Consider the following 26,175-nt stretch of genomic DNA (forward strand, 5'->3'; position numbering starts at 1 on the left):
GGAGACACAAGGCTATCATGTTGTCACATGTGGGGCTCAAAGTCTTAATTCCCATTTTACAGTTGAGGCAACTAAGGCACAGAGAAGGTAAGTGATTTGCCCAAGGTCACACAGCGCACAACTGGAGGAGCCGGGATGAGAACCCACTTTCTCTGACTCCCAAGCCCATGATCTTTCCACCAAGCCATGTTGCTTCTCCACCAAATCTTTGCTCCAAAAGACTAAGTACTGATTTCCATAGTTCTGTCTGTTGCAGTAGTCTCCCATCAGCCTACTGCAATGGCCCATTGATTGAGCCCATCTTTCACCATCCTTTGAAATATTTTTTTCCCACTCTCTGAGGTTATGGGTACCCAATTCCAGTTCCCCATATAGCACCTCCTTGGGTATTCTGCTGTCATCCTTCCTCCTCACTTTTCCTACCCAGTGAATCTGTGTTGCTATATTTATTGCTGTAATACAGGTGTGTTGACTGCATTTCAGCGTGGTGCTGTGGTCAATCTTGCCCTACCATTTGATGCAGTATATGGTGGGAAGGTAACACTGATGAAAATGCATTGGTAGCTTGATACTGGGAGCCTCATGGGGCTTCTCTTTTAGATCCAGTTCTCCCAACGATATACAATGTTGGCTACCACTTCATCCCTGTAGACAACAACAACAACAACAACAACAACAATTGTATTTATTGAGCGCTTATTGTGTGCAGAGCACTGTACTAAGCGCTTGGGAAGTACGAGTTGGCAACATATAGAGACAGTCCCTACCCAACAGTGGGCTCACAGTCTAAAAGACTGTAGACCTTCGATTTAGTTTGGAGCTTGAGAACTGTTTTGACTACACTTTGTCTTGCAGTTTTATTAAGACCATACAGATTTTAAAATGTTGTTTTCTGCCTATCCAGACAGAGAAGCGGCATGGCTCAGTGGAAAGAGCATGGGCTTTGGAGTCAGAGGTCATGGGTTCGAATCCCAGCTCCGCCAATTGTCAGCTGTGTGACTTTGGGCAAGTCACTTCACTTCTCTGGGCCTCAGTTCCCTCAGCTGTAAAATGGGGATGAAGACTGTGAGCCCCCCGAGGGACAACGTGATCACCTTGTAACCTCCCCAATGCTTAGAACAGTGCTTTGCACATAGTAAGCACTTAGTAAATGCCATCATTATTATTATTATTATTATCCAGGCATCATGGGACACTGCATCTCTATCTAGTTTTATGCCTGAGTAGCAGAATTTTGGAACTGTTTTAAGTTTTGTGTTGCCAATGAAAATCTTGGGTTGCATGTAGGATTTGCCAGGTTGGACCATGTCTTCTGCTGTCTTCAGATTTATTGTTAGGCTATATCACTGTTCTGCACCTATAAAGTGGTTCATAATCTTTTCCTTGTCTTCTAGTGTATTTGCCTCTATAGCCCAGATTTTTGTATGGTATTTGTTAAGCACTTAGTATGTGCCAGGTATTGTATTAAATTCTGGGGGTAGAGACAAGCCTATCAGGTTGGACATAGTCCATATCCCACATGGTGCTCACAGTCTTAATCCCCATTTTACAGGTGAAGTAACTGAGGCACAGAACAGTGAAGTGACTCGCCCAAGGTCACAAAGCAGACACGTGGCATAGTCAGGATTAGAACCCAAGTCCTTCCAACTCCCAGGCCCATGCTCTATCCAAGGTATACTGTTTTTCAGTTATCAGAGAATAACAGTTTCTAAACTATTGTCTCAAACTACTGTCTCTTACCTTGGAGAATTCATATGTACCTAAGCCTAATGAGGTTCCATAATTAGAGCACAAGAAGATACATTTCCTCTTCTGAAAGGATGTTATTCTCATTATACAACTTGTGTGACCTCGTAATTATCTGTCCAAGGACCTGAGAATTTTGAAACTAGAGCCTCAAGTAAGAATCAAACACAAGAGAAACTTTCCAGGGACAATACATGCATGGAAGAATAGAAACACTTTTTTTTCCTCTGCAGAAGATTTGAGCTTTGAACTGCAGCGACATCTTCTACACAAATATATCAAGGAAAGCAAACCCAAGGGGAAAATATGATTGCTAATAATGAGGGTCTTGCAGTTCATACTCAGACTTAAATGCTGAATGCACTAAACTAATTTTAAACCTATATCTTTAAAGAAGGTAAAAAGAAAAGGCAAATTAGCAGTGAGGTCTCTGAAAAAAAAACCACTGTAGCAAAGGATAAATTGATATTAGGAAATAAGAGGTAGCTAATTTGGACGCTCTAAAATCTGAGATTTTGTTGATCGATATATTGAATTTTAGGTTTTTTTAATGGTATTTGTTAAGCACTTTAATATATTCCAGGCACTGTACTAAATACTAGTGTTGATACAAGTTCATCAACCAATCAATCATATTTATTGAGCACTTACTGTGTGCAGAGCATTGTACTAAGCGCTTGGGAAGTACAAGTCGGCAACACATAGAGACAGTGCCTACCCAACAGCAGGCTCACAGTCTAGAAGGGGGAGACAGAGAACAAAACCAAACATACTAACAAAATAAAATAAATAGAATAGATATGTACAAGTAAGATAAATAAATAGAGTAATAAAAATGTACAAACATATATACATATATGCAGGTGCTGTGGGGAAGGGAAGGAGGTAAGATGGGATGGAGAGGGGGATGAGGGGGAGAGGAAGGTAGGGGCTCAGTCTGGGAAGGCCTCCTGGAGGAGGTGAGCTCTCAGTAGGGCCTTGAAGGGAGGAAGAGAGCTAGCTTGGCGGATGGGCAGAGGGAGGGCATTCCAGGCCCGGGGCATGACGTGGGCCGGGGGTCGATGGCGGGACAGGCGAGAATGAGACATGGAGAGGAGATCAGTGGCAGAGGAGCGGAGGGTGCAGGGTGGGCTGTAGAAGGAGAGAAGGGAGGTGAGGTAGGAGGGGGCGAGGTGATGGACAGCCTTGAAGCCGAGAGTGAGGAGTTTCTGCCTGATTGATTGATTGCCCTCACCAGTTATTTCAAACATTTAACTCCCTCCTCAAACCCTTTTTCTTGTATTGTACTCTCTCAAGTGCTCAGAACAGTGCTCTGTACATAGTAAGTACTCAAAAATCCCAGTGATTGATTGATTGATTGACCTGCAGTCTTATTCTGCCGTGATGCGTGAGGGCTCAGACAGAGCCAACTACAGAGAAATTTTATCGATCCTCCTATCATAGTGATTTTGATTTTTAAACAAAAGAAACCCCAGTTATCACTTCTTGAGGATCTCCCAGATGAATGTGTGTCTTTCTGTGACCTGTTATAACATGTAAAGGCTACTCATAGGCTGCATGGGTGTGTTACAACCGTGGTTATTGTACGTTTTTCAATTCCCTGAAAACTGTTTAGAGAGTTATGAGCCTGGAAGAAACCTCAAATTCACAGAGTCTTAATGTCACATTAGCATATTTTTTCATTTTCTAAGCTAAATCCAATTCATTTTTCCTGAGTTTCGTAGTGATTGTGATGACAACCTATTTCGTTTCATCTGCCTTATGGAGAGCACCATCTAGAAGCCAGCGAGGGTCATTTATCAGTAGTAGTGGTAGTAAGTATGATATTCTGTCAAGTGATTTTATCATCACAGGGTTTTTTTATGGCAGCAGTGGAGACATTCACTGATGCAGGAGCCTGGGCCACTAAACAACAAGAAAAATGAAATGCCAGGTGAATGATGTGATGAATAGGCAAATTCCTTTCACTTCTCTAGAGGGAAGAGTTATTTTCTCAAATATACTTATAATTTTTGACTTCTGAATGGCCTCTGAAAAGCTCATTCATTAAGAGAATATGGCAAATACAGCCACAGTAATGGTTTCAGTTCAGGTGACTGCCATTACCTTTACGGATGAGCTCCTTTCCAAAAGAAAACCATGGGAGTGGGAAAATAGAATCAGAAAACAAGAGAGAAAATGTTGCAGGCAAAGTGTTGAGAAAATCAAAGTTAAGCAAATGTCAGAGTTTGGAACATCAGGTAATTATGAACCTCAACCAAAGGAAAGGACATTAGCTAAATTATTTTAGCTCAATGATCAATTAAGGGATTGTTCCTGATGATAAAGCTTCCTATGCTAGTCTGCCCGAAAAGTCTCTGTGGATGAACACTGCTAGTGTGATTTTCATTTAGAATTTCCAGGGGCTGCAAGGATGGAAAAGATTAGATATGAATGACCTAGGCAGGGGTCTTTACTGCCCAGTAGGGATGTGTCTGGCAGTTGGATGAATTAGGTATATGGAAAGGTGAGTTGATTCAATGGAGAATTTAACAGAGAAATAGTCAAGGACCATAAAAAAATTCTTTTAGAACACAGATTAAATGATATGTTCGTCAGTAGTGTTAGCTCATAAGCATGGGCATCTAGTCTTATTTATTTATGTATTTATCCATTCATTAATTCATATTAGTGTCTGTCTCCCCCTCTAGACTGTGAACTTGTTATGGGCAGGGAACAAGTTATATTGTACTCTCCCAAGCTCTTATTCCAGTACTCTGCACACAGTAAGGGCTCAGTGAATATGATTGATTAATGATTGATTGATCGATTGATTTGATAAAAGCTGCATAATGTGAGTATCGCTTTCAGTTTACCTTGGAAAGCTGTGAGTCACGAATAGTGGAACACTGCATTCACAGAGTTAAATATTTTTCTACTCAGCTTCTTTTCAGCCCATAACTGGTTTCCTTCTATAAGCTGACTTTCTACTGCTCCTTGGCTATTTCTGTTCTCATTCCTTATGCTGAGAAGAATTACCCTCAGTAACCCTCTAGCCTTAGATCATGATAAGATCCCTGAGGATTTAGCCCATTTCAATCTTCCTGTGTATTTTCTTCTACTTGACAAATAGTGGTTGCATGGCCCCCATAGGAGACATTAGCATTCGTGCCCAAATGCTTTTAAGGAACAGCAGTATATCCATTCTTTAGTGGGAAGAGAATCACCAGACAGGAACAATGGCTAAAGGAAATCATTGGCTGATTTTTAAGTGACATGGTGTTCTACAAAGAGGTAGGGGTTCTCTAGAAGCAAGTTCTACCTTGAAAATTCAAGATTCTAGACAATCATGAGGTTGTGTTGCTTCAGTCCATGATCAGTAGGGTTTGAGGTTCCATTGGATAGTATGTCATTATGCAACTCTGTGGAGAAATTTAAAGACATTCCTGACTCACTGGCCTAATGGGAAGAACACAGGATTGGGAGCCTGAAAACCTGGAGTCTATTTCTGGATACTCTTCTTGCCTTCTGTGTGACCTTGGAGAAGTCACTTCACTTCTCTCTGACTCAGGTTTGTCACCTGTAGTATGGGTATAATATGGGTCTGCGTAGAGTGAGTGTAGAGAGAAGAATTGGTTATTGAGGACAACTTTGCAGGGCACCTACAGATAGGGAGCTATGAAGCAGAAGAGGAGCCAGCAAAGAAAACCTGGCTGATACCCTGGCCACAGAACCAAGAAAGGGTAGTGTTTCAAGGAGAAGGGAGTGGCCAAAAGGAGGAGTCAGCAGTGTCAAGCGATTGAGAGGTCAAGAAGAAGTGGAGCAAAGAGAGTCCATTGGGCATGGATCTATGGCAGTAATTGGTGGCCTTAGAGTCACCTTAGGCAAGTCACTTAACCTCTCTAGGCCTCAGTTTCCTCATCTGTAAATGGGGATGATATCTGCCTCTTTCTTCCACTTAGACTGTGAGCCACATGTGGGACAGGGACTGCGTCTGACCTGAATTCTTGCAAGTATGCCAGTGCTTAATATGGGTCTTTGACAGCCTATGAATGCTTAATAGATATCGTCATTAGTAGTAGTAGTAGTAGCAGCAGCAGTATTACTAGCCTCATTTATTTTGTGAGATGGGGCCACCTTGCTTCAATTTCAAGAAAGAGAAGGGAAAAACCTCCCTTCCCAAATCCAGGCATTCAGAAGAAATAAAGGAGATGTGAAATCTGGCCAGAATCCAAACGAGGGCTCTGCTTGAGCCCTTTGAAAAGTTGCAAGATTCTGATTAAACATGTCTGGCTAACAAAAACTATTTTAATCATACATACAGTTGAAAAGAATGCCACAAAAAGGGAAATTCAAATGGAGATTTAAAACCACAAACTGAAATTTAAACCAGAAAACCCAAATAAATCACTAATCCTCACTTCTCCAGCCTTCCTTCCCACAAGCTCAGTTAGGTGAGATAGAAATGTTTCACTCTGTGGAGCAGCCAGGTTGGAGGTGGTGGGAGCGGGAAGGAGAGAGAGAGACAGAGAGACAGAGAGAGAGAGAGAAAGAGAGAGAAACAAGATTTTGTGTCTGCTCCCAGAAAGAACTCTGAGGGCTTGGTTCTTTTCAGGACAGCCCCTACTATTGCAAAGGAAGTGTCTGCCCCTTTTCTTCCTGGAAGATTTAATTTCATCTCTCCTTCTCTGCAATTTCCTTGGCAACCTTCAAATGGACCTCTCATTGGGTGGTTTAGGACTAGACAGCTCTTACCAAAGATTGGTATCTGAATCTGAATTTTGTTGATCTGAATCATTTCAGGGATGTATTCAGAGGGTTGCTTCAGGTAGCTATATTCTGGCAGGAGAGAAGTAGAAGTATGGAAACCAGTGAGGAAGTTCACTACCTTCAAAGTTCTCTTACATAGCTCTCTCCTCTACCCTCCTTGTTTAATTATTCCGTAAACCACTGAAGCAGTCATGCAAACGTCTGTTTATTTATGCAATGGTATTTATTTTTTTCAATTCACATCTTTGCTCTTACTCTTCAATGTGTTAAATCTTTGCCAGTTTGTTGGAAGGCAGAAGCTGCAACAAGTTAACCAACCAGAATTGTGGCAATAATGTTGTTTTCCTTGCACAGCATCTTCAGGAAACTTGGGAGTCCAAGATACATTTTACAAAATGATGGGTGCTTCACATAAGTCCATCCACGGGACAAAAGGACTATTGTTAGCTACACATGGAATGCAAGTCATTGTTGGTTATGTACCATATCTTCAACTACACTGAGAAACATGGTTAAGATCTTACTGTCGGAACCTTCATCAAATACAAAAGGCAGTATTTGCTAGTATTTAGAAATACGGTGCTAACTATTCATTATTTTAGTATTATTTTCTTGATTTTTATCTAGGTCAATCACTCTTACTTGCTCAAACTCTTCACTCTGTATCTTTTACAGACACACACACATTTTGTTGTTGAAGGCTAGATTGTATGTGAATTAAAGGCATAAACCATGAGCCATTTTCAACAGTTAACTTTTCCAAATATCTAGCCAACTCAAACTCCTGGGGGTTGGAACAGAGTAGTAGGGAGGGAGAAGTGGATCAGGGGTTCTTAGTCCTGCCTGAACCCAACTAATTCATTCATTCATTCAATCATATTTATTGAGCGCTTACTGTGTGCAGAGCACTGTACTAAGCACTTGGGAAGTACAAGTCGGCAGAGTATAGAGACTGTCCCTACCCAATAACGGGCTCACAGTCTAGAAGGGGGAGACAGACAACAAAACAACACATGTAGACAGGTGTCAAAATCATCAGAACAAATAGAACTAATGTCTAGACACAGATCCCCACCCCGAGAAGGTGGATGGGCCGACTTGTGGGGCTGGTGGCGAGAGGAAGAAAAGGAAAATCAATTCTGAGGCTAAGAATATGTCCCATGGTGATCCAGCCTCTCCAGTATGGTACTCCAACCTTTACGCAGTGCTATGCACAAAGTAAGGGCCCAATAAAGAACAGTGATTACTACTCTTTTTCTTCTTCTCTCCATCAATGCTCACTGGCTTTACCCAGCATTCCTGGGATTGTAGAATGGGGCCAAGGGGACAGGGAAGGGGAAAAGGTGCTGCCATGAGCAAAGCACTTCCAACCTGAGGGCCAGAAAATAGTCATGACTCCTTGGTATTTTCCTGCTTACCTTTTTATTTTATTGGTCTACTTTAAAGGCTTTGGTATCTCATAGGCTGGGTCTGGTTATCACAGAACTAAATTGCATTTCACCTAAACCACTAACTGCGCTAACATTTGTTAGTATTAAGAAATATTATGCTAACTGTTCATTATTTCAGTATTGTTTTCTTGATTTTTATCTAGGTCAATCATTCTATCCCTTTGTTTTAGAATATTTTTTACTTGACCATATTCACGAAAAATATATTCATTCTTTGCTTCATTCATTCAGTCATGTTTATTGAGTGGTTACTATGTGCAAAGCACTGTAAGAAGCACTTGGGAGAGTACAATCTAACAATAAGGCAAATTCCCTGCCCACAATGAGGTTCCCTATCCTTTGCTTTCTTTTCCCTACCAATTCCCTAAACATGGCTTTTGGGAATATCCCCTTTAGATTACCCTGGAGTAGAGGGTTTCACATTCCCATATTCATTTACTCTGGAATTTTTAGCATTGCTGCTCAGAACAACCAGTTAACACTCACAAACCCCAGTAAAACCTTTGGATGAAAAATATCCCTGGCAAGAGAGCATGGTCTGAATAAATATATGATTTTTTGGGGTTGTGATTAAGAGTCTATTTGCCATTAAAAATAGTCTATTTTTATTATGCCTTTGAGGCAGTGAGAGCCCAACAGTTGGTCTTAATGCAGACAACAATGGCCAGTTACCTTGGGTTGTGGATCCTAAGCAAAGGCAAAACAGACAACACAACATTCTTTGGTAAGCACTTCGGAGTACTTGAAAATCTACAGGATAATATATTCCCTGCACTGCCTTTGCTTAGGTGAAACAGATGGTTTATAGGAAAATCTGTAGATGCTTTATTGTATTGTAGAGCCCCGTTATAATACATTGGCTGCTGGCATCAGCAAACTTCTTCCCACCCAGAGCTAAAGGAAGAAACCCCACTCATGGTGGAAGAGAAAATTGAAAGATCTCACAAATAAGGCTGCAAACAATGAAATGAGTCATACCTTTAGTATTTAGCTCTTTAGATAATTTATTGAATTTCAGGTTTTGAGCATCTGAGGGACTCTATGATCTTTATCATAGTTCTCCTAGTTCCCCTAGTACTGGTTCGATCCCTACAACTGTTGTTTGCAAACCTTCCTGCTGTCTATTTTCTATTTTGCTGAAAAGCAGTGTGGTTTAGTGGCAGGACCATGGGCTTGGGAGTCAGAGGTTGTGTGTTCTAGTCCCGGCTCCACCACTTATCAACTGTATGACTTTGGGCAAGTCACTTAACTTCTCTGTGCCTCAGTTACCTCATCTGTAAAATGGAGATTAAGACTGTGCGCCCAATGTGGGACAACCTGATTACCTTGTATCTCCCCCAGCGCTTAGAACAGTGCGTGGCACTTAGTAAGCGCTTAACAAATGCCATCATTATCATTATTATCCAGAGTCCAGACACCTTCCTCTTCTCTCCTCTTTTCCAATTTACTTTAGAGGGAACCTACTACAGGGGTTACTTTCCCATTAGAATAGCTTTTGAGTAGTTACATGAATGCACATATGTGGTGTCTTTGTCGTATTGCAAATCAAAATGTATAAGCAATAAAAAAAATGATGTTCAAATTTTGCTTCACATGAGGGCAAGACTGGATTATTCACAACAGACACTGGCCTGACCTTTGTGGGTTTATGCCATGGGGATGATTGGTTTAAATTCCTGCTTCTCTCAAACTAACCTGCTTGCTGGGCCTCATTCTCATCTCTGCCACAGCGGACCTCTTGCTTGCTCACACCCTCCTGGCTGGAATTACCTCTCCATTTGTATGTGACAAGTCACTGCTTTCCTCACAAAGCTAAATGTGTTTAAAAGGGATGAAGGTGTCTTATCCTTCCTATTTCAGGAGTCCTTTGAACCTCCTAGTTCTATAGGCTGAAAGAAAAATAAAAAGGTTTATATGTATATGTGTGTATGTGTATACATGTGTGTGTTTCTGTGTGCATACATATGTAAATGGCTATGGACAAATTACTACATATACATAAGTATGTGTATATATGTATGTATATATATGTTGAATATGTGTGTTGTTACCCATTGCATTTTATGTCTTCATAAGGAGAAAAGGGTTTAAATATTACTTGAAAAGTGCAGCAGTGCTCAGTATTAATAGCTCAAGGAAACTGAGTAGTCTGACAAAGTAATGGCAGTTTATTTCTTAAATTTAACCATATTTTAGAGAGAAGAATGGATTGGCAAAACCTAATTTGCCCTTTTCAAAATCTAGAGGAGACCTGTTTACCCCCAGGTCCTGCTCTGAAAATCAGCATATGCATTACTTCAAGGCATGCTCAGGTGCATTGCATGCCATAGAAAGGGACTAAAACTTATCTCAAATGTTGCAGTTCATATCATAAGAACCAAAAAGGAGGTGTTCTTGGGAGACAGGGTTACAAAAACAGAAAGTGAGCAGGGCCTGGCCTTCATTTTCCTGATTAAATATATATTATTCTGTTACATTATAGATCATAGCCCCTCTAGACTGCAAGCTTGTTGTGGACAGGAAATGCATCTACCAATTCAACAGAATTTGAATTTTACCTTCCCAAGATTTTAGTACAGTGCTCTGCGCACAGTAAGAGCTCAATAAATGCCATTAATGATGAATAATATAATTTATCATATTGTTTGCAATATTATATAGGTATTACAGGGGACCTGGGGTTCGGGTAAGTACCTGAGTGTTTAGGTGAGTGAAGTAGGAGTGCTGAAATGGTATCTGAGGGGAATACAAGATGGGGAGATGGCAAAGTCGTTTGGGAAGCCCTTCTGGAGGACATGGGCCTATAGACAGTAAGGTCCTCATGGGCAGGGACTGCATCTACGAACTCTATTGTACTGCACTTTCCCAAGCACTTAGTACAGTCTTCTGCACTCAGTAAGCGCTCAAAAAAAACCCATTGATGGTTGAATGTGATTTCACAAGAGCTCTGTGCAGAGAACAGCGGTCTGTCATATGTGAATGGGGAGGTAGCTCCAGCCAGGAGGGAGCGAGTGACCAAGAAGTTGGCTGTGGCAAAGATAATAATAATAATAATAATAATAATAATAATAATAATAATAATAATAATAATAATGGTATTTGTTAAGTGCTTACTGTGTGCCAAGCACTGTTCTAAGCACTAGGGTAGAAACACGGTAATCAGGTTGTCCCACGTGGGGCTCACAGTCTTAATCCCCATTTTACAGATGAGGTAACTGAGGCACAGAGAAGTTAAGTGGCTTGCCCAAGGTCATACGGGAGACAAGTGGCAGAGCCAGAATTAGAACCCATGTCCTCTGACTCCCATGAGAATGAGGCCCAGTGAGGAGATTAGCTTAACAAGCAGGAATTTAAACCATGCTTAACCATATCAGCAAAGACTTTGGTCTTAACCTGCCTTCTTTTAGAGCTTGTTTTCTGTCATTGTTTTGTGTAGTTAAAGAGCATGGAATCTTTTTTAACAGCACTATTCTTTTAACACTATTTAACTCTTAAACTGCATTGGAAAATACAATCTTTACTTTAAGTGCTGTTTCAGCATCTCTCCCCATTGCAAAATAATGGGTAAATCAGTATTTGCACAAGCCTTATTTCCAATTCTCATGAGTATTTTGTTGAATTACTTTGTTTACTGTGTTTATTCATGGTTATTATATAGGTAAAACACAGATGCAACATGGCTTAATGGGTCAAGCACGGGCCTGGGAATCAGAAGACCTGGGCTCTAGTCCCAGTTCTGCCCCTTGTCTGCTATGTGACCTTGGTTAAGTTACTTCACTTCTCTGGGCCTCAGTTACCACATCTGTAAAATGGGGATTAAACTTGTGAACCCTATGTGGGACATGGTCTGTGTCCAACCTGATTAACTTGTATTCATTCATTCAATCATATTTATTGAGCGCTTCCTATATGCAGAGTACTGTACTAAGCACTTACTTGTATCTACCCCAGGACTTTGTACAGGGCCTGGTATATATTAAGTGCTAAACAAATACAATTTTAAAAAATCCATCAAGTTAATTAGGCAAATTTAGTATTCTTATTTTTAAATGACTGGTTTTCTTTCCATTTCCTGAGGCTCCTTTCACTATCTTGGAATTCTTTAATTCCAAGCTCTTCCGTACATTCAACTCCCTCTTTAAGCTCTTCCGTACATTCAATTCCCTTCTCAGGCCCCCGGTTCCTCCCCCTCCTCCTTCCCTCACCCCCAACGATCTGGCCTCCTACTTCATTAACAAAATTAAATCCATCAGGTCCGACCTCCCCAAAGTCTCTTCCCCCCTTTCTCCAACCCCCTGGCTCTCAACACTCTCTGCTACTCTCCCATCCTTCCCAGCGGTATCCTCAGAGGAACTCTCCTCCCTCCTCTCAAGTGCTACTCCGGCCACCTGTGCTTCTGACCCCATTCCCTCTCATCTTATGAAATCTCTCGCTCCATCCCTTCTCCCCTCCTTAACTTCCATCTTCAACCGCTCACTCTCCACTGGTTCCTTCCCCTCTGCCTTCAAACATGCCCATGTCTCTCCCATCCTAAAAAAACCCTCTCTTGACCCCACCTCACCTTCTAGTTATCGTCCCATATCCCTCCTACCATTCCTTTCCAAACTCCTTGAACGAGTTGTCTACACGCGCTGCCTAGAATTCCTCAACAACAACTCTCTCCTCGACCCCCTCCAGTCTGGCTTCCGTCCCCTTCATTCCACGGAAACTGCGCTCTCAAAGGTCACCAATGACCTCCTGCTTGCCAAATCCAACGGCTCATACTCTGTCCTAATCCTCCTCGACCTCTCAGCTGCCTTTGACACTGTGGACCACCCCCTTCTCCTCAACACGTTATCTGACCTTGGCTTCACAGACTCCGTCCTCTCCTGGTTCTCCTCTTATCTCTCCGGTCGTTCTTTCTCAGTCTCTTTTGCAGGCTCCTCCTCCCCCTCCCATCCTCTTACTGTGGGGGTTCCCCAAGGTTCAGTGCTTGGTCCCCTTCTGTTCTCAATCTACACTCACTCCCTTGGTGACCTCGTTCGCTCCCACGGCTTCAACTATCATCTCTACGCTGATGACACCCAGATCTACATCTCTGCCCCTGCTCTCTCCCCCTCCCTCCAGGCTCGCATCTCCTCCTGCCTTCAGGACATCTCCATCTGGATGTCCGCCCGCCACCTAAAGCTCAACATGTCGAAGACTGAGCTCCTTGTCTTCCCTCCCAAACCTTGTCCTCTCCCTGACTTTCCCATCTCTGTTGACGGCACTACCATCCTTCCCGTCTCACAAGCCCGCAACCTTGGTGTCATCCTCGACTCCGCTCTCTCATTCACCCCTCACATCCAAGCCGTCACCAAAACCTGCCGGTCTCAGCTCCGCAACATTGCCAAGATCCGCCCTTTCCTCTCCATCCAAACCGCTACCCTGCTAATTCAAGCTCTCATCCTATCCCGTCTGGACTACTGCACTAGCCTTCTCTCTGATCTCCCATCCTCGTGTCTCTCTCCACTTCAATCCATACTTCATGCTGCTGCCCGGATTATCTTTGTCCAGAAACGCTCTGGACATATTACTCCCCTCCTCAAAAACCTCCAATGGCTACCGATCAATCTGCACATCAAGCAGAAACTCCTCACCCTGGGCTTCAAGGCTGTCCATCACCTCGCCCCCTCCTACCTCACCTCCCTTCTCTCCTTCTACTGCCCAGCCCGCACCCTCCGCTCCTCCACCACTAATCTCCTCACTGTACCTCGCTCTCGCCTGTCCCGCCATCGACCCCCGGCCCACGTCATCCCCCGGGCCTGGAATGCCCTCCCTCTGCCCATGCGCCAAGCTAGCTCTCTTCCTCCCTTCAAGGCCCTGCTGAGAGCTCACCTCCTCCAGGAGGCCTTCCCAGACTGAGCCCCTTCTTTCCTCTCCCCCTCGTCCCCCTCTCCATCCTCCCGTCTTACCTCCTTCCCTTCCCCACAGCACCTGTATATATGTATATATGGTTGTACATATTTATTACTCTATTTATCTATTTATTTATTTATTTTACTTGTACATTTCTATCCTACTTATTTTATTTTGTTGGTATGTTTGGTTCTGTTCTCTGTCTCCCCCTTTTAGACTGTGAGCCCACTGTTGGGTAGGGACTGTCTCTATGTGATGCCAATTTGTACTTCCCAAGCGCTTAGTACAGTGCTCTGCACATAGTAAGCGCTCAATAAATACGATTGATTGATTGATTGATTTAATACCTTGTGAATGCATCAGTGAAATCTACTCAAGTGGTTCCCACTTAACTATTTCATTTTCTGTGTAATTCCACATACTTCCTCTTTCCTTCAAGAACCTTTCATGTAGAAAACTCTCTTCCCTCAAAGTATTTTGCATTCTCTTAAGCCCTGACCTTAAAAGTTAAATGCTTCTAGGTGATTTCCCCTACTGAGTGTTTCAGACCTAATGGTGTTTTTGACCACTTGGTATTTGACACTTCCCCCAGCTTCAATCTCATTTATCACCCTTGGGTCTTTTCTAAAGCTTAAATCTCAAACAGCCCTTAGCCATGTTGGATATGCAGTAAACTGTGAAGAGAAGGAAATGTGCAGTGCCTTGAGGAACCTGCATTTCTTTTCTAGCTATTATCTCAAACAGTAAAGGATGAACTCCCTCAGTGAATGCCACTGATTTAAAAAAACAAAACAAAAAACAAAAACATTCACTAATATACCTATACCAAATCCTTTGGAGATTTGTAGCATCAAGCAGGGATTGCCTATCCATTTTACTTACATATTAAATGGTTCCTTCCAGTGGCAACCAAATATTGAACTTGTTTTTCCACAAAGAAATACCATTCTTCATTATCATCATCATCATCATCATCATCAGGATTTATCTATACTTCTAATTCTTTCTTTACCTTCTGTTCCCTCCTGAAAATTTATCCCAACAGGTTTGTTGTTGTTTTTGTTTTTTAATGATATTTGTTCAGCACTTAATATGTGGTAAGCACTGTTCTGAAGTGCTGGGGTAGATACAAGTTAATCTGGCTGAATGCAGTCCATGCCCCACGAGGGCCTTACAGTCTAAATAAACAAATGTGTTTATTGAGCACTTACTATGTGTAGAGCATTTTACTAAGTGCTTAGGAGTGCATAACACAACAGAATTAGGAGACATGTCCCCTGCCTTTAACGAGCATACAATGGCTTGCAGCTTCCAGGGATAACAGAAGCTGCAATTGCTCCAGAGAAAGAAAACCCGAAATAGTAATAGTAATAATAATACTATTATTTGTTAAGTGCTTACTATGTGCCAAGCTATGTGCCCCTCTGTGCCACTGAGGTAGATACAAGATAATCAGGTCCCACATGGGGCTCACAGTCTAAGTGGGAGGGAGAACAGGTATTGAATCCTCATTTTGCAGTTGAGGAAACTGAGGCACAGAGAAGTTAAGTGAGTTGCCCAAGGTTACACAGCAGACAAATGACAGGTCCTCTGGCTCCCAGGCCTGTGTTTTACCCAGTAGGCCACACTTGCTTCCCTGAAATGTCTGCTCAATTCCTGATGTTATTTCTGTAGTCTAAATAGCAAGTCGCGCATAAAATAAGACCTCCTATATGATCACAATTTAGATAGGAGCTTGGTTTTCTCCACAGTCAATTTCGTCCTGCCTGATTGTTCAGGCCAAAGCGCTGCAGACAGAGACATGAGGGCAACCCACAGCACCTTTACGCATCATATTCAGCTTGTTTATGATGCTTCTCATCCCCTTCCCTTCCTCCCCACTCACACACAATTCACATACCTGACTTTAGAACCTAAACAATTGGAACATCAACTCATTTATCATTCTTAGCTGTCCAAAGAGACGAATAGGTATCTTCTACTTTCAGTCAGTGGTGTTTAGTGTTAACCCTATTGTCCTCTTGGCCACCCTTATGCACGTTGGCTTTATACTCATTGACCTCAGTCACCAGAACCTTTGGGCAGGCGTGCGGGAGAAGCCTACTGCCCTTCCCCTCTCTCCTCCTCACACCCAGTCAGGAGCCGGGCTGTCCGAGAGCAGCAGGTCACATCCATAGGATGGACCGAATACTTCCCCTCTTGCTCTTTTATGCAGCTCTGGCATCCAGCACCCCTTACAATAATCATAATTGGGGTATTTGGTGAGCGCTCACTCTGTGCCAAACACTGAACTAAAAACTAGGGGTAGTTCTGTGAATCAATGCTATTTATTGAGCGCTTATTGTGTGCTAAGTGTGCGGGGGAGTACAGTACAACAGAATTGGTAGACTCATTCCCTGCCCACAATGAGCCTACCAGATTATCAGGTTGGGCAGTCCCTGTGCAACATGGGGCTCATAGTCTGGGTCATGAGGAGAACAAGCATTGAGTCCCCATTTAACAGATGAGCAAACTCAAGGATTGTCTTGTTTTATGCCATCAAGTCGTTTCCGGACCATAGCGACACCACAGACACATCTCTCCCAGAACGCCCCGCTGTCCATCTGCAATCGTTCTGGTAGTGTGGATCCACAGAGTTTTCTTGGTAAAAATAAGGAAGTGTTTTACCATTGCTGCCTTTCACGCAGTAAACTCGAGTCACCACCCTCAACTCTCTCCGATGCCGCTACTGCCCAGCATGGGTGAGTTTTGAATTGTAGCAGGTTGCCTTCCGCTCACTAGCCACTGCCCAAGCTAGGAATGGAATGGGTAGGCCTCTGCTTGACTCTCCCTCCCTTAACTGAGACTGATAGAGTACTGGAAACTCTCCAGCTGCGACCCTGAGGGGGGAAAACTCAAGGATAGAGAAGTTAAATGACATACTTAAGGTCCTGGAGCAGACAAGAGGTGGAATCGGGATTAGAACCCAGGTCTGTGATCTTTCCACTAGGCTCGTTATGGGTAGGGAATGTGTCTGTGCTTAGTACAGTGCTCTGCATATAGTAAATGCTCAGAGAAGCAGCGTGGCTCAGTGGAAAGATCTTGGGCTTAGGAGTCAGGTTGTGGGTTCTAATGCCGACTCTGCCACATGTCTGCTGTTTGACCTTGGGCAAGTCACTTAACTTCTCTGAGCCTCAGTTACCTCATCTGTAAAATGGGAATGAAGACTGTGAGCCCCACGTCGGACAACCTGATCACCTTGTATCCCCGCCAGCGCTTAGAACAGTGCTTCGCATATAGTAAGTCCTGACAAATGCCATTCTTCTTCTTCTTCTTCTTCTTATTATTATTATTATATCATTGATTGATAGGCCATGTTGCTTCAAGCTACTCTAGCTATTGGGCAAAGGTCACCTCTACCTGCAGGGGTTTTTTTCTGGAGGATCAGATCCTAAACCAATCAATAGAATACACTGAGTGCCTATTCTGTGCTGAGCACTGTAATTAGCACAGGGGAAGGTCACAGAATTTGGGCATAGTGACAGGGTTTAAAAGCAGACTCGGCTGTATGACAGGAAGGAGCAGTGCAAGCCTTAGAATTGCCTGTCTGTTTTGAAGGAGCTGTCAACCCCTGGATTCAGATTGTTGCCAGGAAAATTGATTTGACTCTCTTGGAAAAGGAAGGAAGTGGTTTTGTTTCCTCCACAATTTTATTGTCACATCTCCACTGTCTCTTGGTTTCTAACCAGGTCTTGCCCCTTAACATATTTCTCAATCTCTTGCGGATTTTTGCTTCATGCTTTTTTCCTTCTCGGCTTTGGCCCTGGGATATGCTCACTCTTGTCAGCCTTTAGCTGGAATCCAATCTTGTCATCACATGTGCTGCCTTGAACATTTCAAGTATAAAATCTGGGTCTAGTTGAAAGTACCTCCAAAATCCATCCATGTCCACTAGAACCATTCATTACGGACTGAATCACTAGGAACCACATGAGCAGGGTGGATTTATTAGGGGTAGAAAAAAGGCTCCTCTCATGCCTTCTTTCTGCTCTCCAAATTATCTCCTCTCCTTTCCTCCTCTTCTGCTTTCTGTTTGGGCCATAGACGGCAAAGCTAGGAAAAGGTTGTGTGGAGAGCTAGGCAGGGCTTCCAAGCAATCGCATAGCAATACAGAAAGCCCTGGATTAACTGTGACCGTAACATCCACTTTGAGGATTATCTGTGGCAGATTTTTTAAGATCTTACCAGCCTGCATTTCTGGCAGCTTTCTCACTCCCTCTATCAGCCAAATGCCATCCCCCCTGGCTCTCTTTAGACTCCACTTTCAAATCCAAGAGTCTAGTATGGATATAAGAGATAGTTATGGTCATTTTTATGGTGTTTATTGAGCACTTACTACATGCCAGACATTGTACTGAATGGGTAGATACAAGCTAATCAGGTTGGATACAGTCCGTGGGGGCTCACAGTCTGAGACCTCCCTATTTTACAGATGAGGCAACTGAGGCTCAGAGAAGTTAAGCAACTTGCCCAAGGTTACCCAGCAGAGAAGTGGCAGGGCCAGAAATAGAACCCAAGTCCTCTGACTCCCAAGCCCATGCTCTTTCCACTAAACCACACTGCCTCCTTGGTGTTGATTAAATCCTTAATGTATACTAAGTACAAGGAGGGAGACAGACCTAACAGAGCAGATCCAGTCCCTGTTCCCTATGGGGCTCACCATCTGGTTGCGGATAGACAAAACAACAGTAACAGTGGATTGCCATGGAGTCAATCAGCAAAGAAAATGTCAGTCAGTCAGGAGGTTGTATTCATTGAGTGCTTACTGTGTGCAGAGCACTGTACTAACCGCTTGGGTGAGTATACAATCATATAACAGACATATTCCCTGTCCACAATGAGCTTACAGTCTAGAGGGGGAGACTGACAATGTCAAGAGAAAGAGCTGAGAGTTCTCATGCTTCCCACTGTTCCCACTTCTCCACACAAAGAGTCATCATTTAGGAACGATTGCAGCTTCCTCGGGGTTCTGTAGGTTGCAAAAATCAATCAATCAATGAATCAACCGTATTTACTGAGTGCCTATTGTGTCCAGAAATAGTCTTCTGGCATGTGGCATGGCCTGGTCTAGGGGAAGGCTCGTCCAGGTAGTATAGGCAGACCCATAAGATTGTGGGATTGTGTGGGCGGGGAATGTGTCTGTTATATGGTTGTATTGTACTCTCCCAAGCACTTAGTACAGTGCTCTGCATAGAGTAAGCACTTAATAAATATGATTCAATGAGTGAATGAATTTGTTCAGTGCTTACCACATGCTAAACACTGCTCTAAGCTCTGGGGTAGATGCAGTACAATTCTATTGGACCCAGGCCATGTCCCACACTGTTCAAGGGACTCTCCTACCATAATCAATCAATCAATTGATGGTATTTGTTAGTGATTACTGTACGCAGAGTACTATACTAAGGACTGGTGGAGTCCAATACAACTGAGTTGGTAGACATCTTCCCAGCCCACAAGGAGCCCACAAATACACAATTCCAAAGAACTGAAAGGTAGCTTCTAAGAGTTAGTGTCGGATTGCCCCATGAGAAATAATAGTAATTACTTTTATTATGGGATTTATTAAGCATTTACTCCAGCTTACCCTAAGCTTTGGAGTAGATACAGGGTTATCAGATCAGATTAACCACACAGGACTCACAGTCTATTTTAGCCTTGCTTTACAAATGAGGGAACTGCAGCCCAGAGAGGTTAAGGGACTCACCCTGACCAAGCTAGGGCTTGTACCCAGGTCTCCTGAGTCCTTTCCTTTACTCTTTCCACTAAACTCTAAGATCTGCTGAGTCACTTATCTGTTTAATGGAAAAAAAACCCACTGAGGGTTCATTTTTTTTAATAGAAAAAGGATTATCCCCATTTGGTTTGATGGCTTGTTTACTCCTGTAGGTTTAATAAAGAAAACCTAAAGTGCGTAAGTATTTAGTAGATGCAAAAATGTCCAAAATGAGACACCCATTCATTGTTGAAACATTTTATTTTAATCAGTGCTACTATTGGTTTTGAGAAAAGTAGTCCTTCTCTACATGAAGATTCAGCCCCTTCTCTGAATCTGTCTTCTCTCTGGGCAAACCACTGGAAACATACACATTACTCTGAATGTGGAGGCCCCCACTGAACCATTCCACCAAGCAGGTGAGTTACGCATCTAAGCCAAGGCCAGTGCAAAATCAATGATATTCGGCTACTTCCCAGTTGCGAGGAAACTTTCTGTGTAAAGAAAATCCCAAAGATAAAAATGTCTAAAAAAATGGGATAGATGAGTTAGGATATAGCCACTCAGAATCTTACTGTAAAGACGAAGTAGGGGATTGAACAGGTTTTCTCTACCTCTAGGTTCTAGAATCGAAGCTGACAAAAATGTAAGGTTGAAAATATTTCTCTTACGGTTGGCACCAGTTTCCCATTCCATCATGAATCTCTCAGTTTCCTTTAGGGATCAAATCCCTTGTGATTCATTTGCAGCTCAAAGAGAATTTCTACTAGTTGCAGGTTTTGCTGATAATTCCTCTTTTGTCAAGCACAAAAGAAAGTCACGTTTACCAAACGATTTTATGTTTATGGATAATGCAGAAATCGATTCTTTTTAGTATTCACACTTACCCCGACTTGGAAATTACACTGTTTTATTGCAAATATATTTCTGCAATATATTTTTTATTATTAGCCCGACCACAAAAATAAATAATAGTCCACAGTTCTGAGACCTGTGAGATGAGGTCCTTCTGACCTCATCTGTGGGACCCAGCAATATTTTTTTGGCTTGAAGATGTATAGATCATGAAGAAGGATGAGTCCACTGAACCTTCCCAGAAATCCCTGTCGGAACATGTACCTGACCAATGGAAAACATTTTGAGTTTTATCATTCTTTATCCATGCCTCCATCCATGCCCACCTCTGTGGGGTGCAGAGTTTTGTGCACACACGTGCGTCTCTGTGTGTTGTATGGGAGGGTGGGGGGGATGGTTCCCAGGCCTGGCCTCGGGATGGGGAGAGCAGACTAGCAAAGTAGTATTAGTAGTAGCAACATTTATCGAGCATTAGTTTTGTGCCATGCGCTTTCTCAGGCGCTTAGGAAGTACAAAGCCGAGAAACAACAATTCCCTACTCACAAGGAGCTTTGACATCTAAGCAGTAATTGTCTGTGAAACTTGAACCTATAAAAGCCCATTAAGAGTTGAGCAAGTCGAAAGAATATGAGCTCCTTGTCTTCCCTCCCAAACCTTGTCCTCTCCCTGACTTTCCCATCTCTGTTGACGGCACTACCATCCTTCCCGTCTCACAAGCCCGCAACCTTGGTGTCATCCTCGACTCCGCTCTCTCGTTCACCCCTCACATCCAAGCCGTCACCAAAACCTGCCGGTCTCAGCTCCGCAACATTACCAAGATCCGCCCTTTCCTCTCCATCCAAACCGCTACCCTGCTCATTCAAGCTCTCATCCTATCCCGTCTGGACTACTGCACCAGCCTTCTCTCTGATCTCCCATCCTCGTGTCTCTCTCCACTTCAATCCATACTTCATGCTGCTGCCCGGATTATCTTTGTCCAGAAACGCTCTGGACATATTACTCCCCTCCTCAAAAACCTCCAATGGCTACCGATCAATCTGCGCATAAAGCAGAAACTCCTCACCCTGGGCTTCAAGGCTCTCCATCACCTCGCCCCCTCCTACCTCACCTCCCTTCTCTCCTTCTACTGCCCAGCCCGCACCCTCCGCTCCTCCACCACTAATCTCCTCACCGTACCTCGCTCTCGCCTGTCCCGCCATCGACCCCCGGCCCACGTCATCCCCCGGGCCTGGAATGCCCTCCCTCTGCCCATCCGCCAAGCTAGCTCTCTTCCTCCCTTCAAGGCCCTGCTGAGAGCTCACCTCCTCCAGGAGGCCTTCCCAGACTGAGCCCCTTCTTTCCTCTCCCCCTCGTCCCCCTCTCCATCCCCCCGTCTTACCTCCCTCCCTTCCCCACAGCACCTGTATATATGTATATATGGTTGTACATATTTATTCCTCTATTTATTTATTTATTTATTTATTTTACTTGTACATTTCTATCCTACTTATTTTATTTTGTTGGTATGTTTGGTTCAGTTCTCTGTCTCCCCCTTTTAGACTGTGAGCCCACTGTTGGGTAGGGACTGTCTCTATGTGCTGCCAATTTGTACTTCCCAAGCGCTTAGTACAGTGCTCTGCACATAGTAAGCGCTCAATAAATACGATTGATTGATTGATTGATTGACTCTGGGAAAATGGGGACCTGAAATTAAGCCCCAGCTTTGAAGTCAATCAATCAGTCGGTGGTATTTATTGAGTGTGTACCATGTGTAGAACACTGTACTAAGCATTTGATACAACAGAGTTGGTTGGTGGCGTTACTGATGGTTGGTGGACTTTTGCCATCTGGATGGCGGGCTCCGACCGAAGGATCACTATGGACATTTAACAAGATGGACAGGCCCAATGGGAATTATGAAAAAAAAAATAGCCAGCTAATATGGGCAGCCATGACCAGAGCAGGTACCAAGACCTGTTGGTATATAATAATGATAATTGTGATATTTGTTAAGCGCGTATTAAGTGCCGAGCACTGTTCTTAGCGCTGGGTATGTCATTCCAACAGCAGCATTAGAGCTCTGCTGTGGATAAATTAGGCTGTAATTTGATCCTGCCCATACGAAACCCACATATGCCTCCTTATATACATCAATAATATACAATGAATGCATATATTAATTATATATTTATATATACATAATATGAATTATATATACTAATGCCTATCTCCCCCTCTAGACTGTAAGCTGTTGTGGGCAGGGAACATATCTACCAACTCGAGCAGCGAGGTGTGGTGGATAGAGCATGGGCCTAGGAATCAGAAGGTCATGGGTTCAAATCCTGGCTCTGCCAATTATCTGCTGTGTGACCTTGGGCAAGTCACTTCACTTCTCTGTCCCTCAGTAAAATGGGGAATGAGACTGTGAGCCCCACTGTGGCACAGGAACTGTGTCCAACCCAATTTGCTTGTATCCACCCCAGTGCTTAATACAGTGCCTGGCACACAGTAAGTTCTTAACTACCATTATTATTATTATTATTATTATCATTACTCTCCCAAGCACACAGTAAGCGTTCAATAAATACCATTGATTGATGGACTGAACCTCTCATTGTGCTGTGATGCTCACCCTTCCTGCTTCTTCACTTACTGAGCTCTGTGCCCCGGTGGGAACGTGACTGGCAGAGATAATAAACTGAGTGATGCTGAGGCTCCACTAGCACTCTAATCAATTCCTTCATGCAGGTTCCTGGTCCGGAAGTCTGAGTTCCAAGGCTTGGACATCAATCTTGACGGGAGCCTCTGGCTTCAAACATGAGGATTTGATGTTAGAGAGGTGAGGGGTTGAAGTGGTGGGAGGAAATTAACCCTCTCCAACCCCTGAAAGATCAACTCTTTCTGTTCAACCTTCACACGTTTTTTAATCCTTTCACGCTCAACTGAGATGAAAAAGAATTGGTAGTAAATCCTCCCATTGTTAGCCGACATAATGAGCCAACAGTGCAATCAGATGCCATCCGGATCATTAAGAAATGTGGATTTTGTGAAATGCTTCCATCCCGATGTCAGGTGTGCCCCATGCAGGCACAGTCATTGCATAAAATCCTAGCTGGCAGATGGCTGTCGTGCTGCTAGGGTGTTCGCCTCAGCGATTTAAATGCAACTTTTAAATTAAGCTCATCAGCACTGCTAAAGTCCTTGGCCAGTTATGGGGGGGATGAGGAGAGGCTATCCTGTGCAAGTACAAGCTGCATATGCCGTAGATGAATTCCAGTTGATACTCATAAAAAAATGCCATGCAATTTGCATTTTAAAAAATTCTGGAGTGGGTCAGAGATTACGATTACTAAATGGATTAGAGCATATGCTTTTTTAGATGTCAGTGCCACCTATTTTGTAAGAGTAAGCAAAAAATAAATACAGGTTTTTTCCTAACTGCTAGGTTCGGGCGTGTTCAACCTTACAGAGACTGTGATGAGTGAAAAAAAGAGCCGGTTTTCTTCTTTCCTGAAATGCCCTCTAAATGAGATTTTCCTTATCCGTCTCTGGTTTAGTATTATGAAAAGGGGAGGCTGTGGGATTAGACTCATTGCATATAAACTGAGCACTCGCCTGACAGGTGTGGGACTCCATCAAAGAATTCTAGTGTGACACATGTGATGGCTTTGGAGATGCAACAAATTTAGAGCACCTGGGAATTCTAACTGAGAGGGGAAGGTGAGAGGGTTTTGTTCATTTCTATCGCCTTTTTGTTAAAATTTGAAAATCCTGGTGCTATCCACTTGGGACCTGGTACTCTCCAAACACTGCTTAAGCACTGTTTGGAGCCGACCAGGAGAAGCAGCATGGCTCAGTGGAAGGAGCCCGGGCTTGGGAGTGAGAGGTCGTGGGATCTAATCCTGGCTCTGCCACTTGGCCGCTGTGTGACTTTGGGCAAGTCACTTCACTTCTCTGGACCTCAGTTCCCTCATCTGTCAAATGGGGATTAAGACTGTGAGCCCCACGTGGGACAACCTGATTTCCTTTTATCTACCCCAGCACTTAGAACAGTGCTTGGCACATAGTAAGCGCTTACCAAATACCATCATCATCATCTCTGGACAGATATAAGACAATCAGATGGGACACAATCCCACTGGAGCTCCAAACTAATAATCTCCTTTTCTGTCCTTTCTTTTTTCTCTACTTTCACTCCCACTTCTAGCTTAGTCCCTTATTCAGTGGTACCCATGCACTCACTTCCCTCCCCACCCCACCTCCAGGCACCGTTCCTCTGCCTTCACCTGCAGAGGAACAAAATTGTGTCTTGACTCTGTGGAGCACTTTGTTTTTCAGAGAACTTTCCCATCAGTATTCTCATCGAGACTGCCCCAGATCTTGGTGTGGTACCCTACTTTCCACCCACTCCACACGGCATTCCTCTTGCCTGGGGCCGTAGGGATGATTCCAGTTCGGTATGGCTGGAGTATGCTCCGACTGCTTACTCCCTCTTCTTTTCTTCCCCATTCCCTTCTTCCAGACACCACTTCCCTCGTGGCCAGGTAAGTGATGGGGCCAGTGTATAATAATAATAATAATGGCATTTATTAAGCACTTACTATGTGCAAAGCACTTTTCTAAGCACTGGGGAGGATACAAGTTGATCAGGTTATCCCACGGGGGGCTCCAGTCTTCATCCACATTTCACAGATGAGGTAACTGAGGCCCAGAGAAGTGAAGTGACTTGCCCAAAGTCACACAGCTGGCAATTGGAAGAGCTGGGATTTGAACCCATGACCTCTGACTCCAAAGCCCATGCTCTTTCCACTGAGCCACGCTGCTTCCCAAATCAGCGTATCTCCCAAAAGGGATGAGGCCAGTGTATTCCCTCAAGACGGTCACCCAAACGTGGCCTCCAAAGTCACATGAGCCTAGTGGTTAGAGGGTGGGCCCGGGAGTCAGAAGGACCTGGAGTCTAATCTTGGCTCCTCCACTTGTCTGCTGTAAGACCTTGGGCAAGTCACTTAACTTCTCTGGGCCTCAGTTACCTCATCTGTAAAATTCTTCTCTGGGCCCCAGCTACCTTGTCTGTTAAATGGAGATTAAGCCTGTGAGCCCTATGTCCTGCCTCTGGCCTGGTACGCCCTCCCTCCTCATGTCCGAGAGACAATTACACTCCCCCGCTTCAAGACCTTATTGAAGGCACATCTCCTCCAAGAGGCCTTCCTGGAATAAACCCTCCTTTCCTCTTCTCCCACTACCTTCAGTGGCACCCTGACTTGCTCCCTTCATTTATCCTCCTCTTCCAGCCCCACAGCATTTATGTACATATCTGTAATTTATTCATTATTCATATTAATATCTGTCTCCCCCTCTAGACTGTAAGCTCATTGTGGGCAGGGAATGTGTCTGTTTATTGTTATATTGTACTCTCCCAAGTGCTTAATACAGTGCTTTGCACACAGTTTGTGCTCAATATATGATTGAATGAATGAATGTTTGGCAGAGACTGTGTTCATCCTGATTAACCTGTAACTACCCCAGCATTTAGTACAATTTTTGGCACATACTAAGCGCTCGCATTCTGTCTCTCCTTCTACATCCCAGCCCACCCACTCCTCTCCTTTGGTGCTAACCTTCTCATTGTGTCTTGAATGAATGAAAGAACAAGTACCATAAAAAAAAGTGGTAGACACTAGAAGCCACGGTCATAATTCAGTACCGAAGACCCAGGGTCAGCAGTGCTACGTTGTCTGTATTCCACTTTGGATCATTACCCCT

General features: G+C 43.6%; 1 protein-coding gene and 1 non-coding gene across 3 annotated transcripts in view; one reads left to right on the plus strand and one right to left on the minus strand.

Moving 5' to 3' along the window:
- Positions 1-26,175, plus strand: part of CTNNA2 (catenin alpha 2) — a 1,073,907-nt gene that overhangs the window by 256,807 nt on the left and 790,925 nt on the right. The window lies entirely within an intron of this gene.
- LOC119933839 lies at positions 16,575-16,712 on the minus strand. The gene has a single exon (XR_005452709.1). It is a non-coding gene; the product is annotated as a small nucleolar RNA SNORA7 (small nucleolar RNA).

Source organism: Tachyglossus aculeatus, chromosome 10 (genome assembly GCF_015852505.1).
Source record: "Tachyglossus aculeatus isolate mTacAcu1 chromosome 10, mTacAcu1.pri, whole genome shotgun sequence".
Lineage (NCBI taxonomy): Eukaryota > Metazoa > Chordata > Mammalia > Monotremata > Tachyglossidae > Tachyglossus > Tachyglossus aculeatus.